We start from the raw sequence: 21338 nt of genomic DNA on the forward strand, positions 1-21338 counted from the left end.
GCACAGGTAAAGAGACAAGTCATTGCAGACAGACAAATAAGTAGATAGACAGATAGATGAAAAGAATAAAAAAAGAACTTAACACGGACGTGATTCGAACACGCGAACTTCTGATCTTGAGTCAGACGTGCTACTGTGTCGCCACCGAGTCCACTTAGCGCAGCCGTTCACACACACGCCGTAGCATCTTTTGCTGGGCCTTCTGTCAATGAAGCACAATTAAAGAGACAAGTCATTGTAGAATGACAAATAAGTAGATAGACAGATAAAAATAACAAAAAAGAGAATTTGACCCGCACATGGTACGAACACGCAACCTTCTGATCTGGAGTACGACGCGCTAAAGTTGCGTCACCGAGTCTGCTTTGGGTAGCCGTTCGCACACACGCAGTAGCATGTTTTGTTCGGCCTTCTGTCGATGAAGCACAGGTAAAGAGACAAGTCATTGTAGACAAATAAGTAGATAGACAGATAGTTGAAAATAATAAAAAAGAGAATTTGACCCGCACATGGTTCGAACACGCAACCTTTCGATCTTGAGTCAGACGTGCTACCGTTGCGCCACCGAGTCCGCTTAGGATAGCCGTTCGCACAAACGTGGTAGCATGTTTTGCTCGGCCTTCTGTCGATGAATCCGAAATAAAGGGACAAGTCATTGTAGACAGACAATTAAGTAGATATTCTGATAGATGAAAATAATAAAAAGAAAATTTTACCCAGTAGTGATTCGAACACGCAACCTTCTGATATGAAGTCAGACGTGGTACTGTTGCGCCACCAAGTCCGCTTATAGGGTTTCCCATCGCACACACGCGGTAGCATGTTTTGCTCGGCCTTGTGTCGATGAAGCACAGGTAGACAAGTCATTGTAGACAGACAAATAAGTAGATAGACAGATAGATGAAAATAATAAAAAAAGAGAACTTGACCCGGACGTGATTCGAACACGCAACCTTCTGATATGGAGTCAGGCGTGCTACCGTGTCGCCACCGAGGCCACTTAGTGTAGCCGTTTTCACACGCGCGGTAGCATGTCTTGCTCGGCCTTGTGTCGATGAAGCACAGGTAAAGGGACAAGTCATTGGAGACAGACAAATTGGTAGATAGGCAGATAGATGAAAATCATAAAAAGAGAATTTGACCCGGACGTGATTAGAACACGCAACCTTCTGACCTGGAGTCAGACGTGCTAAAGTTGCACCAACGAGTCCGCTTAAGGTAGCCGTTCGCACACAAGCGGTAGCAGGTTTTGCTCGGCCTTCTGTCGATGAAACACAGGTGAAGAGACAAGTAATTGTAGACAGACAAATAGGTAGATAGACAGATAGATGAAAATAATAAAAAAGAGAACTTGACCCGGACGTGATTCGAACACGCATTCTTCTGATATGGAGTCAGACGTGCAACCGTTGCGCCACCGAGTTCGTTTAGGGTCGCCGTTCGCACACACGCGGTAGCATGTTTTGCACGGCCTTCTGTCGATGCAGCACAGGTAGAGACAAGTCATTGTAAGCAGACAAATAAGTAGATAGACAGATGAAAATGACAAAAAAGAGAATTTGACCCGGACGTGATTCGAACACGCAACCTTCTGATCTGGAGTAAGACGCGCTACAGGTTCGCCACCGAGTCCGCTTAGTGTAGCCGTTCGCCCACACGTGGTAGCATGTTTTGCTCGGCCTTCTATCGATGGAGCACAAGTAAAGAGACAAGTCATTGTAGAATGACAAATAAGTAGATAGACATATAAAAATAACAAAAAAGAGAATTTGACCGAGACGTGATTTGAACACGCATCCTTCTCATCTGGAGTCAGACATGGTACCGTTGCGCAACCGAGTCCGCCTATAGGGTAGCTCTTCGCACACACGCGGTAGCATGTTTTGCTCGGCCTTCTGTCGATGACGCACAGGTAAAGAGACAAGTTATTGCAGACAGACAAATAAGTAGATAGACAGATAAAAATAACAAAAAAGGGCATTTGACCCGCACAAGGTACGAACACGCGAACTTCTGATCTTGAGTCAGACGTGCTACTGTGTCGCCACCGAGTCCACTTAGCGCAGCCGTTCGCACACACGCCGTAGCATGTTTTGCTCGGCCTTCTGTCGATGAAGCACAGGTAAAGAGACAAATCATATTAGACAGACACATAAGTATATAGACAGATAGATGAAAATAATAAAAAAGAGAACTTAACCCGGACGTGATTCGAACACGCATTCTTCTGATATGGAGTCAGACGTGCAACCGTTGCGCCACCGAGTCCGTTTAGGGTCGCCGTTCGCACACACGCGGTAGCATGTTTTGCACGGCCTTCTGTCGATGCAGCACAGGTAGAGACAAGTCATTGTAGACAGACAAATAAGTAGATAGACAGATGAAAATGATAAAAAACAGAATTTGACCCAGACGTGATTCGAACACGCAGCCTTCTGATCTGGAGTCAGACGCGCTACCGGTTCGCCACCGAGTCCGCTTAGTATAGCCGTTCGCCCACACGTGGTAGCATGTTTTGCTCGGCCTTCTATCGATAAAGCACAGGTAAAGAGACAAGTCATTGCAGAATGACAAATAGGTAGATAGACAGATAAAAATAACAAAAAAGAGAATTTGGCCCGCACATGGTATGAACACGCAACCTTCTGATCTGGAGTATGACGCGCTAAAGTTGCGCCACCGAGTCCGCTTAGGGTAGCCGTTCGCACACACGCGGTAGCATGTTTTGCTCGGCCTTCTGTCGATGAAGCACAGGTAAAGAGACAAGTCATTGTAGACAGAAAAATAAGTAGATAGACAGATAGTTGAAAATAATAAAAAAGAGAATTTGACCCAGACGTGATTCGAACACGCAACTTTCTGATCTTGAGTCAGACGTGCTACCGTGTCGCTACCGTGTCCACTTAGTGTAGCCGTTTTCACAAACGCGGTAGCATGTTTTGCTCGGCCTTGTGTCGATGAAGCACAGGTAAAGGAACAAGTCATTAGAGACAGACAAATAGGTAGATAGACAGATAGATGACAATATTAAAAAAGAGAATTTGATCCGGACGTAATTCGAACACGCAACCCTCTGCTTTGGAGTCAAACGCGCTACCGTTGCGCCACCGAGTCCGCTTAGGGTAGCCATTCGCACAAACGTGGTAGCATGTTTTGCTCGGCCTTCTGTCAATGAATCCCAAGTAAAGGGACAAGTCATTGTAGAAGGACAAATAAGTAGATAAACAAGTAGATGAAAATCATAAAAAGAGAATTTGACCCGGACGTGATTAGAACACGCAACCTTCTGATCTGGAGTCAGACGTGCTAAAGTTGCACCACCGAGTCCGCTTAAGGTTGCCGTTCACACACACGCGGTAGCATGTTTTGCTCGGCCTTCTGTCGATGAAACACAGGTAAAGAGACAAGTCATTGTAGACAGACAAATAAGTAGATAGACAGAAAAAATAACAAAAAAGAGAATTTGACCCAGACGTGATTCGAACACGCAACCAGGTGATCTAAAGTCAGACGTGCTACCGTATCGCCACCGAGTCCACCTAATGTAGGCGTTCGCACACACGCGGTAGCATGTTTTGCTCGGCCTTCTGTCGATGAAGCACAGGTAAAGAGATAAGTCACTGTAGAATGACAAATAAGTAGATAGACAGATAAAAATAACATAAAAGAGAATTTGACCCAGACGTGATTCGAACACGCAACCTTCTGATTAGGAGTCAGACGTGGTACCGTTGCGCAACCGAGTCCGCCTATAGGGTAGCCCTTCGCACACACGCGGTAGCATGTTTTGCTCGGCCATCTGTCGATGACGCACAGGTAAAGAGACAAGTCATTGTAGAATAACAAATATGTAGGTAGACAGATAAAAATAACAAAAAAGAGAATTTGACCCGCACATTGTACGAACACGCAAACTTCTGATCTGGAGTATGACGCGCTAAAGTTGTGCCACCGAGTCCGCTTAGGGTAGCCGTTCGCACACACGCGGTAGCATGTTTTGCTCGGCCTTCTGTCGACGAAGCACAGGTAAAGAGACAAGTCATTGTAGACAGACAAATAAGTATATAGACAGATAGATGAAAATAATAAAAAAAGAACATAACACGGACGTGATTCGAACGCGCGAACTTCTGATCTGGAGTCAGACGTGCTACTGTGTCGCCACCGAGTCCAATAGCGCAGCCGTTCACACACACGCCGTAGCATGTTTTGCTCGGCCTTCTGTCGATGAAGCACAGGTAAAGAGACAAGTCATTGTAGAACGACAAATAAGTAGATAGACAGATAAAATAACAAAAAAGAAAATTTGACGCGCACATGGTTCGAACACACAACCTTCTGATCTGAGTATGACGCGCTAAAGTTGCGCCACCGAGTCCGCTTAGGGTAGCCGTTCGCACACACGCGGTAGCATGTTTTGCTCGGCCTTCTGTCGATGTAACACAGTTAAAGAGACAAGTCATTGTAGACAGAAAAATAAGTAGATAGACAGATAGATGAAATTAATAAAAAAGAGAATTTGACCCGGACGTGATTGGAACACGCAACCTTCTGATCTGGAGTCAGACGTGCTAAAGTTGCACCACCGAGTCCGCTTAAGGTAGCCGTTCGCACACACGCGGTTGCATGTTTTGCTCGGTCTTCTGTCGATGAAACACAGGTAAGGAGACAAGTCATTGTAGACAGACAAATAGGTAGATAGATAGATAGATGAAAATAATAAAAAAGAGAACTTGACCCGTACGTGATTCGAACACGCAACCTTCTGATCTGAGTATGACGCGCTAAAGTTGCGCCACCGAGTCCGCTTAGGGTAGCCGGTCGCACACACGCGGTAGCATGTTTTGCTCGGCCTTCTGTCGATGAAGCACAGGTAAAGAGACAAGTCATTGTAGACAGACAAATAAGTAGATAGACAGATATTTGAAAATATTAAAAAAGAGAATTTGACCCAGACGTGATTCGAACACGCAACCTTCTGATCTGGAGTCAGACGCGCTACCGATTCGCCACCGAGTGCGCTTAGGGTAACCGTTCGCACAAACGTGGTAGCATGTTTTGCTCGGCCTTCTTTCGATGAATCCCAAATAAAGGGACAAGTCAGCGTAGACAGACAAATAGGTAGATAAACAGATAGATGAAAATGATGTCACGGGGTCGTGACGTGCCAAAGACAGAAAACTTCGTGTTGGGATTTAACTGTTTATTTGGGCGAACCTGTGGCCGGTAAAGGGAAAGTCTAATTACAGGAGCAGTCTTGCACAGATAGCAGTCTCGGACTGATAGCGGCGAACGCAGCGTCGGCCTTCGATCAACAACTGACAAGCGGCGAAGCGCGTCGGCATTTATACCCTTGCCATCGAATGTTCTAGCGTTATCGCTGGCGGTTGGGTAGGTTCCAGAACAATCTGTACCGTTCGCACAGTGGGCGTGATCTTATCGAAATGATCTACTACAATCCGGAACCTTCTCGAAACCTGCAGGCGCGGTTTGCGCCGAGAATCGTGTGGTGTTTCGGAACGATAACAAAAACTTGTGAAATGGAACGTGGCATTGCCCCCCTCTGAAAAAAGGCATCGTCCCGATGCTTTAACTAACGATGAAAGTACAATAATAATGCAAGAAAGTACAATTAACAAATTACGATACAACAATAATACAAAAAAACACTGGTTCAGTTTGTTAACGCGCATGAAACGGCTTGAGGCGCGCGACATGGACGACTTCAGGTCGCGATCGGCGTCGTTGAGAGTTTGTGATGTCGTCGGGGACAACCTCGTAATCAAGTGGGCCGAGACGTCAAACCACCCTGTACGGTCCGAAGTACCGTCGCAGAAGCTTTTCACTTAGTCAACGTCGGCGTATCGGCGTCCACACCCAAACACGTTCACCGGGCTGGTATTCCACGAAGCGTCGTCGAAGGTTGTAACGGTGGCTGTCGGTTGTCTGTTAATTCTTGATACGGAGACGCGCAAGTTGTCGGGCTTCTTCGGCGCGTTGAAGGAACTCGCTCACATCGAGGTTTTCTTCGTCGGTGACGTTTGGTAACATGGCATCGAGCGTCGTTGCCGGGCTCCTTCCGTGACCAATTTGTATGGAGATATCTGCGTCGTCTCCTGCACCGCCGTGTTGTATGCGAAGGTCACATACGGAAGAATGGTGTCCCACGTCTTGTGTTCGACATCGACGTACATTGACAGCATGTCGGCGATCGTCTTGTTAAGCCGCTCGGTGAGGCCGTTGGTCTGTGGGTGGTACGCTGTCGTCGGCGGTGGTTTGTTTGGCTGTATGCCAAGATCGCTTGAGTTAAGTCGGCAGTGAATGCCGTTCCTCTGTCGGTGATAAGGACCTCCGGGGCGCCGTGACGTAGGACGATATTTTCGACGAAGAACTTAGCTACCTCGGATGCACTGCCTTTTGGCAGGGCTTTTGTCTCGGCGTAGCGGGTGAGGTAGTCGGTAGCTACCACGATCCACTTGTTTCCGAAAGCTGACGTCGGGAACGGCCCCAGTAGGTCCATACCAATCTGCTGGAAAGGTCGGCAAGGTGGATCAATTGGCTGTAGAAGTCCCGCTGGCTTTGTCGGCGGTGTCTTGCGTCGCTGACAGTCCCGGCATGTCCTCACATAACGAGTGACGTCGGTGGTAAGACGTGGCCAGTAGTACCTTTCTTGTATCATCGCGAGCGTGCGGGAAACACCGAGGTGCCCTGCCGTCGAATCGTTGTGCAGGGCCTGCAGAAGTTCTGGTCGCAGAGCTGAAGGCACCACAAGGAGGTACTTAGCTCGAAGCGGTGAAAAGTTTTTCTTTTGTAGAAGACCGTTTCGTAGAAAGAACGACGCAAGTGCGCGCTTGAATACCTTCGGGACTTCGGCGGTCCTGCCTTCGAGGTATTCTATTACGGCTTTAAGTTCCGGGTCGGCCCGCTGTCGTTCAGTGAAGTCGTCGGTAGTTATCGTTCCCAAGAAGTAGTCGTCATCCGAGTCGTCGGGTAGCGGTTGGTCGACAGGCGCACGAGAGAGACAGTCAGCGTCGGAGTGTTTTTTGCCGGACTTGTAAATGACAGTAATGTCATATTCTTGAAGTCTCAGGCTCCATCGTGCGAGGCGACCTGAAGGGTCCTTCAAGGTGGCTAGCCAACACAAGGCGTGGTGGTCGCTCACAACTTTGAAGGGCCTGCCGTAGAGGTAGGGGCGAAATTTCGACGTAGCCCAGATGATGGCGAGGCACTCCTTTTCTGTTGTGGAATAATTTGCTTCTGCTTTGGATAGCGATCGGCTGGCGTAACTAATAACCCTTTCAAGTCCGTCAGCCCTCTGCACAAGAACGGCGCCAAGACCTACGCTGCTTGCGTCAGTATGTATTTCTGTCTCGGCGAATTCGTCGAAATGGGCAAGTAACGGAGGCGTCTGGAGGCGATGTTTAAGCTCCTGGAAAGCGTGTTCCTGTGGCGTTTCCCACTTGAACTCCGAGTCGGCCTTGGTAAGGTTAGTGAGAGGGTCGGCAATGCGGGCGAAGTTTTTCACGAACCGCCTATAATAGGCGCACAGGCCCAGAAATCGGCGCACGGCCTTCTTGTCAGTGGGCGGCGGGAAATCGGCGATGGCGGCTGTTTTCCGTGGATCGGGACGAACTCCAGACATGCTGATAACGTGCCCCAGAAACAAGAGCTCCTCATACGCAAATGTGCACTTTTCTGGCTTCAGTGTGAGTCCGGACGTCTTGATGGCTTGAAGTACAGCTTCAAGGCGCCGAAGATGCTCGTCGAAACTCGAGGAAAACACGACGACGTCGTCCAAGTACACAAGGCAAGTCTGCCACTTCAATCCTGCCAGTACTGTATCCATAACGCGTTGAAATGTTGCAGGCGCTGAGCAAAAGCCGAAGGGCATCACCTTAAACTCGAAGAGGCCGTCCGGTGTTATAAACGCCGTCTTCTCTCGGTCTCTTTCGTCGACTTCGATTTGCCAATAGCCAGTCTTGAGGTCCATTGACGAGAAGTACTTGGCGTTAAAGAGCCGATCAAGGGCGTCGTCTATTCGTGGGAGAGGATACACGTCCTTTCTTGTGATTCTTTCAGGCGGCGATAATCGACGGAGAAACGTAGGGTCCCATCCTTTTTCTTCACTAACACCACGGGGGATGCCCACGGACTCTTGGACGGCTGGATAATGTCATCTCGCAGCATTTCATCAACTTGTCTCTTCATTGCCTCACGTTCTTGCGTCGAAACCCTGTACGGACTCTGACGGAGTGGTCTGGCATTTTCTTCGGTTATGATTCCATGTTTCGTGATTGGGGTCTGCCGAATTTTCGATGACGACGAAAAGCAATCTTCGTATTGCAGGAGCAGGGCCTTGAGCTGTTCTTGCTTGTCGTTCGGAAGTCTGGGATTGACGTCGAAAGCTATGGGAGGGGCTGGGTTCCTCTGAGCAGGTTCCGCAGAATCGGCGAGGGCGAAAGCACTGGTGGCTTCGACAATTTCTTCGATGTATGCGACCATTGTTCCTTTGTTCACATGTTTGTACTCATTGCTGAAATTCGTGAGCATAACCGTTGCTTTGCCTCCCCGCAGCTCTACAATTCCTCTTGCGACGCAAATATTTCGGGTGACCAACTGATGCTGACTGCCTTCAACGACGCCTTCCAAGTCAGGTGATTTAGGAGCACCGACTGAAATAATGACGCTTGAGCGAGGCGGAATGGTGACTTGTTCTTCCAGCACATTCAAGGCATGGTGTCCTGACGGCGTGCGCGGCGGTAGTGCTTCTTCTGTGGATAACGTTATTGACCTTATTTTTAGGTTGATGACAGCACCATCGAGGCATAAGAAGTCCATGCCAAGGATGACATCTCTCGAGCAACGCTGTAGGACTACCAAGTCTGTAGGATAAATACGGCCGTTAATGGTGACTCTCGCTGTGCAGATTCCTGCAGGCGTTACGAGATGACCTCCGGCTGTGCGGATTTCAGGGCCTTTCCAAGCTGTCCTAACTTTCTTTAACTTCGCGGCGAACGACCCACTGATGACAGAATAGTCGGCTCCAGTATCAACGAGAGCAGTCACACTGTGGCCGTCGATAAGAACGTCGAGGTCGCTAGTTCGCCGTCTCGCATTACAGTTAGGTCGTGGCGTCGGGTCACGGCTGCGTCGGCTTGTTCTGCTGCTTCCATGTTGCGTCGTCCGGCCACCTTCGGTAAGTGAGCTTTTGCCTTCAGGGCTTTGCCTGGTTGACGCTGTGTTCAGAAAGCTCCGTTGCGGCGTCGTCGTCGTCGGAGGATCTTCGGTAGTTCGTCGCACAGCAACCGCACCTCCATCGGTTGCTGCCCTTAGTTTCCCGGATACGGGCTAGGAGACCGGCCCGGCGTTGGGCCAGAGTACTGCCGGGGGTGCGGTGATATGCGGCGGCTGGGCGACGGCGAACGGGAAGGACTTCATGGTGTCCATTGAGTTCCTGCCAGGTAGTCGGCGATGTCACGTGGCCGATCTCCTGGCTGCGGACGCGGTGCATTGACGGCGAAGCCACGCAGTCCCATCTGTCGGTACTGGCAACGGCGGTATGTGTGCCCGGCCTCGCCGCAGTGGTAGCAGAGCGGGAGGTTGTCAGGTGCACGCCAAACGTCCGTTTTTCTCGGTGCACTGCGCTGGCCCGCTGGGGAACGGTAGGACGTCGGTTGGGGTGGTGGCGGCGGTGGCGTCTGGCGACGGAAGTGTGACGGGGCGGCGTTTTGGCGTGAACGGGGAGGAGCGTTGTGGCGCACTGCAGCGGCGTAGCTCATAGTTTCTGGCACGGGCGGTGGTGTTTCACGAATTCAAAGCGATTGCCGGACTTCTTCTCGCACAATGTCGGCGATCGAATCCACTTGAGGCTGCGCCGAAGGCAACAGTTTGCGCAGCTCTTCCCGCACGATCGCTCGGATTGTTTTCCGCAGGTCGTCGGAGTCACTGGCTTGAGCAGCAGCGCATTCTGGAGTCAAGCGACGATTATACTGTCTGGTGCGCATGTGCAGCGTTTTTTCGATGGTGGTCGCCTCGAATACAAATTCTTGGACGGTGTTCGGTGGATTCCTCATTAGTCCCGCGAAGAGCTCCTGTTTGATCCCTCGCATGAGGAAACGAACTTTCTTTTCCCTGGCATGTCTGGGTCAGCGTGACGGAATAGGCGGGTCATCTCCTCTGTGAAAATTCCAACCTTTTCGTTTGGTAGCTGAACCCGGGTCTTGAGTAGAGCAGCGGCCCTCTCTTTGCGAGCGACGCTTGCGAACGTTTGAAGAAATGCGCCGCAGAAGACATCCCACGTTCGGAGCGTGGACTCCCGATTCTCTAGCCAGGTCCTTGCGGTGTCTTCCAGGTAGAAGTACACACGACGGAGCTTTTCTTCGTTGTCCCAGTGGTTGAGGGCGGCCACACGGTCGTATGTTTCTAGCCAGGTTTCCGGGTCTTCAAACGATGAGCCATGGAACTTTGGTGGTTCCCTGTGTTGATGAATGACGATCGCGGGCTGGGACGCTCCGGTTGTCATTATCGCTGCAGTCGACGTCATGGTCTTGGTCTTCCGTGCCTTGTCTTGTAGCAGGCCGTACTCCGGTGGGGGACCTTGCTGTCGGCGGCTCGTTCGCTGCTCTTGGTTGGCGTCGGTGTCTTCTCCGCGAAGGGGGCTGGGTTCGCGGATTGACGGGGGCGTCCGGTACATGAACGAAGCAGCACCTCCACCAGATGTCACGGGGTTGTGACGTGGCCAAAGACAGAAAACTTCGTGTTGGGATTTATCTGTTTATTTGGGCGAACCTGTGCCCGGTAAAGGGAAAGTCTAATTACAGCAGCAGTCTTGCACACATAGCAGTCTCGGACTGATAGCGGCGGACGCAGCGTCGGCCTTCGATCAACAACTGACAAGCGGCGAAGCGCGTCGCCATTTATACCCTTGCCATCGAATGTTCTAGCGTTATAGCAGGTTCCAGAACATTCTGTACCGTTCGCACAGTGGGCGTGATCTTATCGAAATGATCTACTGCAGTCCGAAACCTTCTCGAAACCTGCAGGCGCGGTTTGCGCCGAGAATCGTGTGGTGTTTCGGAACGATAACAAAAACTTGTGAAATGGAACGCGGCAATAATAAAAAAGAGAATTTGACCCGGACGTGATTCGAACACGCAACCTTCTGATCTGGAGTGAGACGCGCTACCGTTGCGCCACTGAGTCCGCTTAAGGTAGCCGTTCGCACACACGCGGTAGGATGTTTTGCTCGGCCTTCTGTCGATGAAACACAGGTAAAGAGACAAGTCATTGTAGACAGACAAATAAGTTGATGGACAGATAGATGAAGATAATAAAAAAGAGAACTTGACCCGGACGTGATTCGAACACGCATTCTTCTGATATGGAGTCAGACGTGCAACCGTTGTGCCACCGAGTCCGTTTAGGGTCGCCGTTCGCACACACGCGGTAGCATGTTTTGCACGGCCTTCTGTCAGTGCAGCACAGGTAAAGAGACAAGTCATTATAGCCAGACAAATAAGTAGATAGACAGATGAAATTGATAAAAAACAGAATTTGACCAGGACGTGATTCGAACACGCAACCTTCTGATCTGGAGTCAGACGCGCTACCGGTTCGCCACCGAGTCCGCTTAGTGTAGCCGTTCGCCCACACGTGGTAGCATGTTTTGCTCGGCCTTCTGTCGATGAAGCACAGGTAAAGAGACAAGTCATTGTAGACAGAAAAATAGGTAGATAGACAGATAGATGAAAATAATAAAAAAAGAACTTAACACGAACGTGATTCGAACACGCAACCTTCCGATCTGGAGTCAGACGTGCTAAAGTTGCACCACCGAGTCCGCTTAAGGTAGCCGTTCGCACACACGCGGTTGCATGTTTTGCTCGGCCTTCTGTCGATGAAACACAGGTAAAGAGACAAGTCATTGTAGACAGACAAATAGGCAGATAGATAGATAGATAGATGAAAATAATAAAAAAGAGAACTTGACCCGGACGTGATTCGAACACGCATTCTTCTGATATGGAGTCAGACGTGCAACCGTTGTGCCACCGAGTCCGTTTAGGGTCGCCGTTCGCAAGCACTCGGTAGCATGTTTTGCACGGCCTTCCTTCGATGCAGCACAGGTAAAGAGACAAGTTATTGTAGGCAGACAAATAAGTAGACAGACAGATGAAAATGAGAATTTGACCCGGACGTGATTTGAACACGCAACCTTCTGATCTGGAGTCAGACGCGCTACCGGTTCGCCACCGAGTCCGCTCAGTGTAGCCGTTCGCCCACACGTGGTAGCATGTTTTGCTCGGCCTTCTATTGATGAAGCACAGGTAAAGAGACAAGTCATTGTAGAATGACAAATAAGTAGATAGATATATAAAAATAACAAAAAAGAATTTGACCCAGACGTTATTCGAACACGCATCCTTCTCATATGGAGTCAGACGTGGTACCGTTGCGCAACCGAGTCCGCCTATAGGGTAGCCCTTCGCACACACGCGGTAGCATGTTTTGCTCGGCCATCTGTCGATGACGCACAGGTAAAGAGACAAGTTATTGTAGACAGACAAATAAGTAGATAGACAGATAGATGAAAATAATAAAAAAAGAACTTAACACGGACGTGATTCAAACACGCGAACTTCTGATCTTGAGTCAGACGTGCTACTGTGTCGCCACCGAGTCCACTTAGCGCAGCCGTTCGCACACACGCCGTAGCATGTTTTGCTCGGCCTTCTGTCGATGAAGCACAGGTAAAGAGACAAGTCATTGTAGAATGACAAATGGGTAGGTAGACAGATAAAAATAAGAAAAAAGAGAATTTGACCCGCACATGGTACGAACACGCAACCTTCTGATCTGGAGTATGACGCGCTAAAGTGGCGCCCACCGAGTCCGCTTAGGGCAGCCATTCGCACACACGCGGTAGCATGTTTTGCTCGGCCTTCTGTCGATGAAGCACAGGTAAAGAGACAAGTCATTGTAGACAGACGAATAAGTAGACAGACAGATATTTGAAAATAATAAAAAAGAGAATTTGACCCAGACGTGATTCGAACACGCAACCTTCTGAACTGGAGTCAGACGCGCTACCGTTGCGCCACCGAGTGCGCTTAGGGTAAACGTTCGCACAAACGTGGTAGCATGTTTTGTTCGGCCTTCTTTCGATGAATCCCAAATAAAGGGACAAGTCATTGTAGACAGACAAATAGGTAGATAGACAGATAGATGAAAATAATAAAAAAGAGAATTTGACCCGGACGTGATTTGAACACGCAACCTTCTGATCTGGAGTCAGACGCGCTACCGTTGCGCCACTGAGTCTTTTTTTTCCCTTATTACCTGTTTTCGGCTCACGTAAACAATACACATATTCACAGATAATTACACAACACAATGCAAAACATTGTAAAAACCGTGGCTCAAATGATGTGGCCACGCATCTATTAAAATGTTTTTATCTTCGATAGTAATTCGACGCGCGGCAACCATTCTGGGGTGAATTCCTGCAACTTTTTTTCATCCACAAAATTTCTTATATACTCTTTGAAGTACTGGGTGGGTGCTCGTGCATCTACATCAAAGTGCATGGCTGCCATCCTGGATTGCCAAATGCTATGAAGAGCCATAAGCATTATCATATCATATGGGGTACCGTCGTCACTTTGTATTTGCAAATAGCGGATGCCATGGGCATCAATGGGGAAATCTTTTTTGATCGTGCGCTGGAGCACGTCCCAAAGAAAGATAGCATCCCAGCAGTCAATGAATACATGCTCAATTGTCTCCTCCTTTCTGCATATTATGCAATGCGTGCCCCAAGAAACGTAAAACCCCTTTGCAGCCATCCAGGTTTTGACGGTCAGCGTACCGGTATGTAATTTAAAAAAAAATTCTTAGCACCTGGCGATATTTTCATCGCCTAGACGCGCTTTAGTACAGTGTGGACATGGCATACATTGTAAAGGGACCGATACAAAGGCTCTGGTAAAAACACATCACATAGGTCTTTGTACGGCTTTCTTCGTCGGACTTGACTCAATTACTCAAGTGAAAACCGCACTGGCAGAAACCTACAAGAAAGTACAACTTCGCGGAGAAAGCCATAAACACCACCAGGTACACTGCAGGTTGAAACAACCATGTTAGGCAAGTGTTGCCCCAGGCGAAGTTGACAGACAGTGCGAAGGAATGGGTTGTCGACGTCTCTAAAGAAACAAAATCGATTGACTACCTGTCCTAAAAACAATTGCGACAAGCCCAGTCCTCCAATTGGCACTCGAAGAAATAAATTGGTCCGACTCGATCTTTCCCAAGACGATTCCCACACAAAGACAGCGAACACACGGTGAAATTTTTGGATGTTTACCCTTGAACAATGTAAGACTTGTAAGATATACCAAATTTTACTCACTAAGAATATGTTGCAAATTGTGGCTTTAGAAAACATAGACCAATTCCAGCAATTCCACTTGTTCACTCTTTCCCGCAGAGTTATCCACTTGGCTCCTCCAGTACGAGTCGCTGTCTTTGTAGCATTCGAGGGGGGCACCCAAGTATTTCACCGGTGTCGTAACAAACCTTATGCTGGAAAAACTGTCTGGGGTTTCTGCCCAGTCACCGTGCCAAAAGCCAAGGCATTTTCCGCAGTTTACAGCGCTGCCACTTGAAGCACAGAAGTTAGTAACGCATTTGACAGCATCTGCTATGCTGTCAGAGTCAGCGCAAAAAATGGCAATATCGTCCGCATAAGCCAACAGTCGGACTTCAACCTCGTGCAGCTTAAACCCACGGACACAGTCATTCTCTATGACACTCAAACAAAAGGACTCTATGTATAAACAAAATAATAGTGGTGAGAGAGGACAACCCTGACGGACCGAACGCTTGACTGGGATGCGCTTCCCCACCACCTTGTTAACGATTAGCCGCGTTGAGCCGTCTCGGTACGCCATGACAACCCCCTGTTTGATTATTTTCCCTAAATTCACATAATCTAGGATGCACAGCAGAATTTCATGAGGCACCCTGTCAAAAGCCACTCGAGGTCGATTTGCAGCAGTGCGACTCGTGCACCAATAGCGTCGCAACAATCGAGGATGCTCCGGGCTGCGTGTATATTCGTGAGGATAGTTCGACCTTTAATGCCGCACGTCTGATGCGGCCCCCCGAGCTCCGTAATGACTGTTTGCAACCTTTTAGCTAGGATTTTCATGAATATCTTGTAATCTCCTCTAGTGAGGCAGATTGGGCGGTAAGAATTTACTTTGCGCAGTGCAACGGGGTCTTCCGATTTTGGTATAAGAACAGTGTGAGATGATGAAAAGGACGGGGGTAATATATTCAGCTCGAATGCCTCATTATAAACTTCGGCTAAGACTGGTGTTATTTCAAACTTGAAACACCTATAAATGGCGGAAGTCAGACCATCAGGGCCAGGCGATTTCCCGAGATGCATACTTTCAATAGCACTGTTAACTTCCTCTTTCGAAATGGGTTCCTCCAGTATTTCTTTTGTATTATTGTCAAGCTTTGGCATCAGCGGTAAAAAATCTTTTTTAAAACGATCGACATCAACTGAGCTGGCGGCGAATAAACCATTGAAGTGCTTAAAGAAAGCACGCTCGATAACATCTGCGACATCGCTGACTTCACCCTCGTGTTCAATTTCTGTTATCTGATTACGACGCGCATGACACTTTTCTGAGCCCAACGCCCTTTTTGACGGTGCTTCTGCCGTTATCAGTCGCTCGGCTCTTGCCCGAACAATAGCAACGCGGTATCTTTCGACATCGAACCGCTCAAGTTTACTTTTCAACGCGCGAATATCTTCAAGAAACATTCCGGGCATTCTACATTCTTCGAGGAGCAATTTTTCCAGGTTTCTGCGCATGACCTTTTCTTCTGCTCCTTTTTCTCTGCTTATAGCGCTCGAGCGTTCCAAAGCCTTCAGTTTAACGACCTGCTTGAAGTTCTCCCATTTTTCTCTAAACGTCTTTTTACTGCGAACTTTCATTTTTTCAACTTCCGTCATTACTTCCTCCATAAAATTTTCATCCCTCAGCAGATTCGAATTCAATTTCCATAGTTGCCACTCTAAGGCCCTTTTCGTTTCTTTCGTGCTAGCTACTAGAAAGCTAACCAAGCAGTGGTCACTAAATGAAACGGCTTTAACATGGTATGCCTTGCAAAGCGGTACCAATTCTACACTCACGTACGCCCTATCTAGTCGGGCATGGCTGGCTGCCTGAAAGTGGTTGTACTGCATAGTCCGGCCACCACCGAGACATTCAGCCACATCCTCCAAACCATGCTCTCTTACTGTATCGCTTAAGACAGCCGTACTTGCATCCCTGTAATGTCGTTCGCTAGTTTTGTCTTTGGCTGAAAGGACGCAGTTGAAGTCGCCAATAATGATTAGGAGCCTATTACATTTGGTATACTGCTTTAGTTGCTCGAAAAATATGCGTCTTTCGTCAGTGACAGTCGGTGCGTACAAGCATAATGCGCGCAAATCCAGTCCCGAAAACAAAAGATCACAAACAATAAGCCGACCAGACGGACATGACGTTGAGGCTTCTACTTTAGCACCCAGACTCTGTCGGACGAACAAAACGCAACCGGAAGAAGTCCCTATGGCATGGCTAACTATAACAGAATAACGCGGCAAGAATTGGCACACCATGCCCCCAGTTTCATCGTCGCCATGGACTTTAGTCTCTTAGACTGCCAGTATGTCAAGGTCGAGGTCACTTACTAGCCGATAAAGCTGACATTGTTTTCTCCGTGAGGCCAGGCCACGCACATTTAGAGTGGCCACACGGATTGAATTTTCTATTTGCACCATTGTAAGGCTACGAAAAACCCAGGGGCATGGCGCTTACCTTACAACTGCAATTCCTTCCTCAACGCCTTGTCCCAGTACAGTCCTTAAGTTGGCGAAGGCGGCGTTTCCGCCGTCTTGCGCTCCGACGAAATATTTGGCCGTGGCCGAATGAGAGGCCGCCGAGCGGGAGTCGTTTTGGCGGGTGGTTCGTCCGGCGAGGCAGCAGTGGGGCCCTTGTCTTTTTTCCCTTCGTCACGGGGACGCTTTCCCGTCACAGTGCCACTGTCGATTTCAATCCCAGTCATCGGTTCAGCCTCGGAGGGGGTCTCGTCTGCTAAGCCAAGAAACGTGTCGACGGTGCTGCTTGCATCCACCTTTTCACTGCTTTCTCATACGCCTTCGTATGGAAGCCCGGCGTCGGGCTTACCTGGTGCTTCACACACGCCCTCTTCTACATTGCATGACGACCCATCTTCCACAGCAGAGTTTGGGTTAACTCCTGCTGTTTCTTCCGAGTCTGCTTCGTCCATGAGGTGCTCCAGTGCATCACTTTCCTGCGCTGGTCCGGTCACACTGGCATATGTCTTCGCGCAGTCGTCGTCTTCGTGGCCGAAGCGGCGACAACGACTGCAACGGGGTACTCGGCAGTCGCGACGTATGTGACCGGTACTCTTGCACCGTAGGCACAACGGTGCACGGCGCGGAACGACAACGAGAGTCAGCTCTCCGGTAATCTTGAGCTGGTGGGGAATGTCACCCACCTTGACGTCGGAGTGCAGCTTTAGTCCCACAGACCGCGTCGTTGAGCCCTTTTCTGTGATGCCCGGTGCTCGCCACTTCTCCCGTTTCACTTCGAACACTTTCCCATAGGGAGTCAAGGCAACACGCACGTCGTCGTCGGTCACGCCATGCAGCAAGTAGTGAAGCTTCAAGCGAACCTCGCGGTTATTTGGGTCAATGAGCAAACATGGGCGATCCTTTACCTTCACATCGATGGCGGAGAGCAACTTCCGAGCAGCCTGAGCACTCGTCAGTGTCAAAGCCCAAACGTGGTTCATTTGATACGCCCCCAACGCCAAAACGTCGTCGAGCGCACCAAGCTTGGCCAAAGTGTCCCGGTAATCTTCGACGCGGTAAGGCCGGGCTCTCGGATCACCATGCATGAAAACGGTATTCGCAGTGATGCGTCCGGAAGGCAGATTCGGCAAAATCACCTGATAATCGTCGGCGCTAGGCGCACAAACCCTGTTACCGCGGCCCGGTCGGGCCGCTGATACCGCTCCGTCGGAGCCGAACATTCTGCGACCGTATCGCTCGAAAGCCGGAAGTGGAATGCGCCACCGAGTCCGTTTAGGGTCGCCGTTCGCACATACGTGGTAGCATGTTTTGCACGGCCTTCTGTCAATGAATCCCAAGTAAAGGGACAAGTCTTTGTAGAAGGACAAATATGTAGATAAACAGATAGATGAAAATCATAAAAAGAGAATTTGACCCGGACGTGATTAGAACACGCAACCTTCTAATCTGGAGTCAGACGTGCTAAAGTTGCACCAACGAGTCCGCTTAAGGTAGCCGTTCGCACACACGCGGTAGGATGTTTTGCTCGGCCTTCTGTCGATGAAACACAGGTAAAGAGACAAGTCATTGTAGACAGACAAATAGGTTGATGGACAGATAGATGAAGATAATAAAAAAGAGAACTTGACCCGGACGTGATTCGAACATGCATTCTTCTGATATGGAGTCAGACGTGCAACCGTTGTGCCACCGAGTCCGTTTAGGGTCGCCGTTCGCACACACACGGTAGCATGTTTTGCACGGCCTTCTGTCGGTGCAGCACAGGTAAAGAGACAAGTCATTATAGCCAGACAAATAAGTAGATAGACAGATGAAATTGATAAAAACAGAATTGGACCAGGACGTGATTCGAACACGCAACCTTCTGATCTGGAGTCAGACGCGCTACCAGTTCGCCACCGAGTCCGCTTAGTGTAGCCGTTCGCCCACACGTGGTAGCATGTTTTGCTCGGCCTTCTGTCGATGAAGCACAGGTAAAGAGACAAGTCATTGTAGAATGACAAATAAGTAGGTAGACAGATAAAAATAACAAAAAAGAGAATTTGACCCGCACATGGTACGAACACGCAACCTTCTGATCTGGAGTATGACGCGCTAAAGTTTCGCCCACCGAGTCCGCTTAGGGCAGCCGTTCGCACACACGCGGTAGCATGTTTTGCTCGGCCTTCTGTCGATGAAGCACAGGTAAAGAGACAAGTCATTGTAGACAGACGAATAAGTAGACAGACAGATATTTGAAAATAATAAAAAAGAGAATTTGACCCAGACGTGATTCGAACACGCAACCTTCTGATCTGGAGTCAGACGCGCTACCGTTGCGCCACCGAGTGCGCTTAGGGTAACCGTTCGCACAAACGTGGTAGCATGTTTTGTTCGGCCTTCTTTCGATGAATCCCAAATAAAGGGACAAGTCATTGTAGACAGACAAATAGGTAGATAGACAGATAGATGAAAATAATAAAAAAGAGAATTTGACCCGGACGTGATTTGAACACGCTACCTTCTGATCTGGAGTCAGACGCGCTACCGTTGCGCCACTGAGTCTTTTTTTTCCCTTATTACCTGTTTTCGGCTCACGTAAACAATACACATATTCACAGATAATTACACAACACAATGCAAAACATTGTAAAAACCGTGGCTCAAATGTTGTGGCCACGCATCTGTTAAAATGTTTTTATCGTCGAAAAGGGCTCTGAACAGCAACCACGAAAATGCAACAGGGTATTGCCGTGAGAGAGAGAATTATTTTAATGAAGTGCCGGAGAAGTTTGACTGGTTTTTCCTCTGGCATGCTACTCCAGGTACCGGGTGATGACAATGACGTATACAGTGATAAACGCATAACACATGTAGTCACACACATTCACTACATTATTTACAACGTTTTGTTCAGGCCTGTGGCCCTTAAGAACGCACTGAAGCTGTTCTACCATGAACCTAGAACATCTTTAAAGTGCAAGTTTATCGACATGTTGGGTTTAACGTCCTAAAACCACAATATGATTATGCGAGACGCCGCAATGGTGGGCTGCGAAAATTTTGGCCACCTGGGGTTCTTTAACGTGCACCCAAATCTGAGCACACGGGCCCAAAGCATTTTCACCTTCACTTAATATGCAGCCGCCGCAGTTGGGATTCAATCCGGCAACCATTCTGGGGTGAATTACTGCAACTTTTGTTCATCCACAAAATTTCTTATATACTCTTTGAAGTACTGGGTGGGTGCTCGTGCATCTACATCAAAGTGCATGACTGCCATCCTGGATTTCCAAATGCTATAAAGAGCCATAAGCATTATCATATCATATGGGGTACCGTCGTCACTTTGTATTTTCAAATAGCGGATGCCATGGGCATCAATGGGGAAATCTTTTTTGATCGTGCGCTGGAGCACGTCCCAAAGAAAGATAGCATCCCAGCAGTCAATGAATACATGCTCAATTGTCTCCTCCTTTCTGAATATTATGCAATGCGTGCCCCAAGGAACGTAAAACCCCTTTGCAGCCATCCAGGTTTTGACGGTCAGCGTACCGGTATGTAATTTAAAAAAGAAATTCTTAGCACCTGGCGATATTTTCATCGCCTAGACGCGCTTCAGTACAGTGTGGCCATGGCATACATTGTAAAGGAAAGGGACCGATACAAAGGCACTGGTAAAAACACATCACATAGGTCCATGTACAACTTTCTTCGTCGGACTTGACTCAATTATTCAAGTGAAAACCGCACTGACAGAAACCTACAAGAAAGTACAACTTCGCGGAGAAAGCCATAAACACCACCAGGTACGCTGCAGGTTGATACAACCATGTTAGGCAAGTGTTGCCCCAGGCGAGTGCGAAGGAATGGGTTGTCGACGTCTCTAAAGAAACAAAATCGATTAACTACCTGTCTTGAAAACAATTGCGACAAGCCCAGTCCTCCATTTGGCACTCGAAGAAATATATTGGTCCGACTCGATCTTTCCCAAGACGATTTCCACACAAAGACAGCGAACACACGGTGAAATTTTTGGATGTTTACCCTTGAACAATGTAAGACTTGTAAGATATACCAAATTTTACTCACTAAGAATATGTTGCAAATTGTGGCTTTAGAAAACATAGACCAATTCCAGCCATTCCACTTGTTCACTCTTTCCCGCAGGTTATCCACTTGGCTCCTCCAGTACGAGTCGCTGTCTTTGTAGCATTCGAGGGGGGCACCCAAGTATTTCACCGGTGTCGTAACAAACCTTATGCTGGAAAAACTGTCTGGGGTTTCTGCCCAGTCACCGTGCCAAAAGCCAAGGCATTTTCCGCAGTTTACAGCGCTGCCACTTGAAGCACAGAAGTTAGTAACGCATTTGACAGCATCTGCTATGCTGTCAGAGTCCGCGCAAAAAATCGCAATATCGTCCGCATAAGCCAACAGTCGGATTTCAACCTCGTGCAGC

General features: G+C 48.6%; 7 non-coding genes across 7 annotated transcripts; all 7 read right to left on the reverse strand.

Moving 5' to 3' along the window:
- Positions 1-2404: 2404 nt before the first annotated feature.
- Positions 2405-2476, reverse strand: TRNAW-CCA (transfer RNA tryptophan (anticodon CCA)). The gene has a single exon. It is a non-coding gene; the product is annotated as a tRNA-Trp (tRNA).
- Positions 2477-11130: 8654 nt separating this feature from the next.
- On the reverse strand, positions 11131-11202 carry TRNAW-CCA (transfer RNA tryptophan (anticodon CCA)). The gene has a single exon. It is a non-coding gene; the product is annotated as a tRNA-Trp (tRNA).
- A 984-nt stretch (positions 11203-12186) lies between these two features.
- Positions 12187-12258, reverse strand: TRNAW-CCA (transfer RNA tryptophan (anticodon CCA)). The gene has a single exon. It is a non-coding gene; the product is annotated as a tRNA-Trp (tRNA).
- A 776-nt stretch (positions 12259-13034) lies between these two features.
- On the reverse strand, positions 13035-13106 carry TRNAW-CCA (transfer RNA tryptophan (anticodon CCA)). The gene has a single exon. It is a non-coding gene; the product is annotated as a tRNA-Trp (tRNA).
- A 142-nt stretch (positions 13107-13248) lies between these two features.
- Positions 13249-13320, reverse strand: TRNAW-CCA (transfer RNA tryptophan (anticodon CCA)). Its single transcript has one exon. It is a non-coding gene; the product is annotated as a tRNA-Trp (tRNA).
- A 5838-nt stretch (positions 13321-19158) lies between these two features.
- Positions 19159-19230, reverse strand: TRNAW-CCA (transfer RNA tryptophan (anticodon CCA)). The gene has a single exon. It is a non-coding gene; the product is annotated as a tRNA-Trp (tRNA).
- A 142-nt stretch (positions 19231-19372) lies between these two features.
- On the reverse strand, positions 19373-19444 carry TRNAW-CCA (transfer RNA tryptophan (anticodon CCA)). Its single transcript has one exon. It is a non-coding gene; the product is annotated as a tRNA-Trp (tRNA).
- Between the last annotated feature and the right edge of the window lie 1894 nt (positions 19445-21338).

The sequence above is a fragment of the Rhipicephalus microplus genome, chromosome 5 (genome assembly GCF_043290135.1).
Source record: "Rhipicephalus microplus isolate Deutch F79 chromosome 5, USDA_Rmic, whole genome shotgun sequence".
NCBI lineage: Eukaryota > Metazoa > Arthropoda > Arachnida > Ixodida > Ixodidae > Rhipicephalus > Rhipicephalus microplus.